This window comes from Ascaphus truei, chromosome 18, assembly GCF_040206685.1.
Source record: "Ascaphus truei isolate aAscTru1 chromosome 18, aAscTru1.hap1, whole genome shotgun sequence".
In the NCBI taxonomy this organism is placed as follows: domain Eukaryota; kingdom Metazoa; phylum Chordata; class Amphibia; order Anura; family Ascaphidae; genus Ascaphus; species Ascaphus truei.
In genome coordinates this window covers 5,796,075-5,801,074 of record NC_134500.1, presented here as the reverse complement: position 1 = coordinate 5,801,074, position 5,000 = coordinate 5,796,075, and the positions used below count along the sequence as shown (strand labels likewise).

Genomic DNA, 5,000 nt, shown 5'->3' with positions numbered 1-5,000 from the left:
CATCTTTATGGGGGAACACATATATAAGATTATTGTATGTATGTAACAAGATTGTAAGTGGAGCCAGTGTGTAGAGATGCTCCCACTTTCGGCCAAATCAATCAATAGCAGATAGAGAGTACATATTGATCTTAACAGGAAGAGAAAGAAAAACATTCGTAGCATGGAACTTACCTTTAGGATAATAAAAGTACATTGTAAGGTGTCCCCCACAGCCCCCTGGGTGATCCGTATATATTTATATGTACCAATTCCACCTGACAAACGTAGCAGTGGGGGGGGGGGGGGGGGGGAGCGAACCAAACCCCCTTCCCAAACTGCCATGCCCGAAGAAAGGGCAAAACCAATCTGCACCATATGTATCAAACAAAGTATCCTACTGGAATCAATAGGATTTATTCTTTGATACCTCTGAAATCGTGTTTTTGCCCCAGAATTGTATCACGTTTGCCTTGATACGTACACCACAGGGAGTTTAATGGGAATCAGGCTTGTAATATCTATAGTTAAATCGAGGTAACATATAATAATCGCATTGGTTAATGCTAAATAAATTTGGGTGAAAAATGTAAGGTTTGGTAAACAGGTGGATTGGATATGGTGCCTAGCAAAATGTTATAAAATCCTATAGCCGCTTGTATGCCGGAAATGTGATACTTGCTATTTCTTCTGTACATTGTGTGTTAGTAATATATCAAGAACTTCACATTTTTACTCCGAACTAACATAAAAGTAACAAATTAGAAATGTTTTATACAATGTATTCTTTCTTTTCAGAAGTGTGAGCATAGAATGAGCCCACAATGGTTCTGGTTTTACACAAACTCTGCCAAGTTGGGTTTTGCATTTGTGTAATGAATTACTGTGTTTATATTTCTCCGATCTGCACCGAGATTAAACCGCATCAAATGCTGTCAACATGTGAACATCCGGTATGATTTTCAGTTATTGATACATTTGATATACTCTATTATTTCATTCCGCTTTCTTCTTTTCGATTACAAGTTCCTCTAATCTTTCTACACCCCGTTATCTTTTCGAGATAATACTATATACTTATACCATGTTACAAAATGTATATATTTACACGCTTTACACTTTTTCTAATTCATTATTGTGCTGTGGTATAATATGGTAGCGGGGTACATATAATAACTTATAATATAATATATATAACTTATTAAGTATATATATATAAAAAAAAATCTAACTAAGTGTTCCGGTTGCACTGGCACAAGAAGTGAAGTGAATGTAGCATCATTTTTAAGAATAAATACATTAAACTGCAGAATCCATAGGATTATATATATAAATCCGGGGCTGCTTTCTTAGCCCAGCTTTGCAGCCATAGTTAGAATTTGAATGTCATGTAAACGCTAAAACACCTTTCATGTTTATTATTCTAGGTTGGCAGAAATGCGAAGCCCATCAAAGGCTTGCAGGGAGATTGAGATGTCCTGTTAGACAGCCAGTGTAATGAATCGTGACAGCTTCTTCACACCAACAGATTGTACCAAGAAGCCACGGATAACTTCCCAGAAGGAACCTCATTTTTACATGGTCACGATGCAGACTGCTGTGTGTAGGGCATCATTTAAAATCTCCGGAGGTATACATAATATAATAACAATAATACAAATAATAATAATAGTAATAATTATTATTATTAGTATTATAATATTAATAATGTATAATGTATAATGTATAATGTATAATAATAATAATAATAATAATAATAATAATAATAATAATTCTTCTTCTTATTATTATTATTATTATTATTATTATTATTATTATTATTATTATTGGTAATAGCATAATACAAAAAAACCGTAGCATAAGGAATTATACAATACATAGAATTTACTGAGATATTAATGGTGAAGGGAAATATATTTATGGTAGCCTATTCAGGGCCGAAGGAGTTAATAGTTTGACACAAATGGATTAACAACTCGAGCAGTGAAGTCACGTGCATGGTTTTTATTGATAGCTGTGGATAAAATAATTATTTCGCGTTGTAAAACTAATTACAGACAAGTATCTGGAGGCTGGGAGACACTCTGAGATACCGTCTCGTTTATTTTATTTAATGCTAACTTCGGACACGGAATTCCCTACACAGTGATTGTGAAAATGAAGCAGTTTGTGTGTGTCTTTCCCAAGAACATTTTAAAAATGTTTAATGGTTGTCTCTTGCATTAAAGAAAAAACAACAAACAAGAAAAAGGATAATTAGCAGATAATTCACTTCTACATGTAGCACTTAAGTATAAAAGCATATGAAAAATATCTTTTTATATATATATATATATATATATATATATATATATATATATGTATATGTATATATATATATATATATATATATATATATATATATATATATATATATATACACACACACATACACACACAGATTGATAGCTATATTTAGATTGTAAGTTCTCCGGGGCAGAGATTTCCTTTCCTATTGTCTGCTCGTATTTATTACTTATTGTACTATAATTCCCTGTACTGTATTGTCTCTCTTGTAAAGCGCCGAGTACAGCTGTGGGTGCTGTATGTGTGTGTGTGTGTGTGTGTGTGTGTGTGTGTGTGTGTATATATATATATATATATATATATATATATATATATATATATATATATATATATATATATATATGTGTGTTATATACACGCATAAAAATCATAACATTTAAAAAAAATGTTTACAAAAGTACCATTAATTCGGATTAAATGTATATGCTCCTCTCCAACACTGAAGGGGCTGAATAAAGCCCATTCTGACCCATGCTTCTCCGAACAGGTTTCATTAGATAAAAGATTAGATGAAGTGTATTATTCTGTATCAGCATTATTCCGCGTTCACCGCATTGTTATCTCCATAATATAATTTTAACAATAATGGAGATAGAAGAAATGAAAGACACAAGAAAGAAATCACATAGTGAAGGAAATGACTAGTAAATTGCACAATACAGCCCAGATTCTGACTTTTGTAATGTAGAGTAATATATTCTGCAATTTCCAGATAAAACGCCAGATTATATTCGTTTAATATCGGATTCTCTTCCCTGGGTGTCTATCTTTGTATTACATTGTTAGGTTACATTTCGTTCGAAGAATGTTGAATACTATTGACAAATACATTAAATGTTAAGTAACCCTGTTTGTCAACAACATCTTTATCCGCTGTGTCTATCCACGCATGTTATTAAATTGACGCAGTTCTACATGTAATGTGTTTCAAAACCTCAAATAAAATTGTGCAAAGCCATCTAAACGGTTTACTTTTTATTTACATCATCAACACCTATCTATCTATCTATCTATCTATCTATCTATCTATCTATCTATCTATCTATCTATCTATCTATCTATCTATCTGTCTGTCTGTCTGTCTGTCTGTCTGTCTGTCTGTCTGTCTGTCTGTCTGTCTGTCTGTCTGTCTGTCTGTCTGTCTGTCTGTCTGTCTGTCTGTCTGTCTGTCTGTCTGTCTATCGACACCCACACCCACACATAAGATGATTTATAATTACAACAATGCACTTATTTTATGTATTTAAATCATAATTGGAAGTACAATGAATATACAGAAATGGAGAATACACAATATACATTATAACAAATAATGGCAGATTTGTTTGATACATGTTAGAAACTCTATTCTGCATTTATTAGCAGGCACGCTGCATTTTCTGTCCCTCTCCTCCAGGGTGAGTTACACTATTCTGCAGGTTAATGCCTCTCTGGCTTGTTAAACGTTCTCTATTTCACAACTGTCGCTTTTCATCGCTTTGGCCAAATCAGAAATAGAAGAAATGAATTGAAATAAACTTTTAGATCATGTTCATCAGTGTGTGCCCTGGAGTTTACATTGCTACTGACCCGACCTATTATGGGAACTAAAGACCAATATGGGCAAAAATGAGCCTCACAGACATGAAAATGTCACTTTTACTTCCAGCGTGCCTGCTTTATATACACTGGGCACTGTTGGTGTTTTGTCTTTACAAAATATGGTACAGTTTAAAACCATGCCTTGAACAGAAACAAGGCTTTATATTATAAAATATTAAATGAAGGTAAAAGGCAGGTAAACTCTTCAAATAATCCTACATGAAAACCATGGCAGTGTAATTCTTTAATATGGAATCATTGTTTCAAAACGACATGATGATTAAAAAAACATGAAATACTATTAAACGTTAACCATCAATTATATAACGTTTTATCAGATGATTTGTCATATATATATATATATATATATATATATTTATATATATTTTTATATATATATATATAATACCGTTTTCACATTAAGAAACAATTATTTGCAGATGAAATACCTGGTGACGCATTGAAGCAAAATAACTTAATTTACAGTCTACAGCAATTCTCTATTCTGAGGCGCATATGGAATAGGAAAACCACCTCTTTATATCGAGTCTACTTTATGTGACTTTTGATATTTCAAGTTTTAAGTAAAACTTGTGTTTCAGAGCCTCGTTTAATTTTGAGAAGCTATCAATAAAATCTTTTTTTTACACGTCTACAATAACATTTCACTTCTGAAAAGCGTCCCCTTATGTCTGGCAAGGATAGCACTTTTTATTTTATATATATATATATATATATATATATATATATATATATATATATATATATATATATATATATATATATATATATATATATATATATATATATGTGAATTGCATTTTACATGTGAATGCTGGTGATATGGATTCGCTCTGTTTCACAAGAGCATCGTATGGTATTATTATTTTTCCAATGTTCGTCTTATTATAATGGTTTTCCCGATAAAATGCCTTTATTAATAATAATCGTTAAGGATTAAGTTCTGGCCGCAGGAACTCTGCTAATTGTAATTTTCCTGGTTTCCAGCCCTCCTTTAGCACGTTGCAGCGCCACCTTGCCGTGGCACAAGAAATAGCAACAGAAAAAAAAAAGATCATTTTATAAACACTTGT

General features: G+C 32.1%; 1 long non-coding RNA gene across 1 annotated transcript in view; it reads left to right on the top strand.

Moving 5' to 3' along the window:
• Positions 1-1,651, top strand: part of LOC142469250 (uncharacterized) — a 3,081-nt gene extending 1,430 nt beyond the window's left edge. Inside the window, exons 2-3 of the long non-coding RNA XR_012788996.1 lie at positions 778-932; positions 1,407-1,651. This is a non-coding gene — a long non-coding RNA (uncharacterized LOC142469250). The remainder of the gene's footprint in view (positions 1-777; positions 933-1,406) is intronic.
• Positions 1,652-5,000: the final 3,349 nt, after the last annotated feature.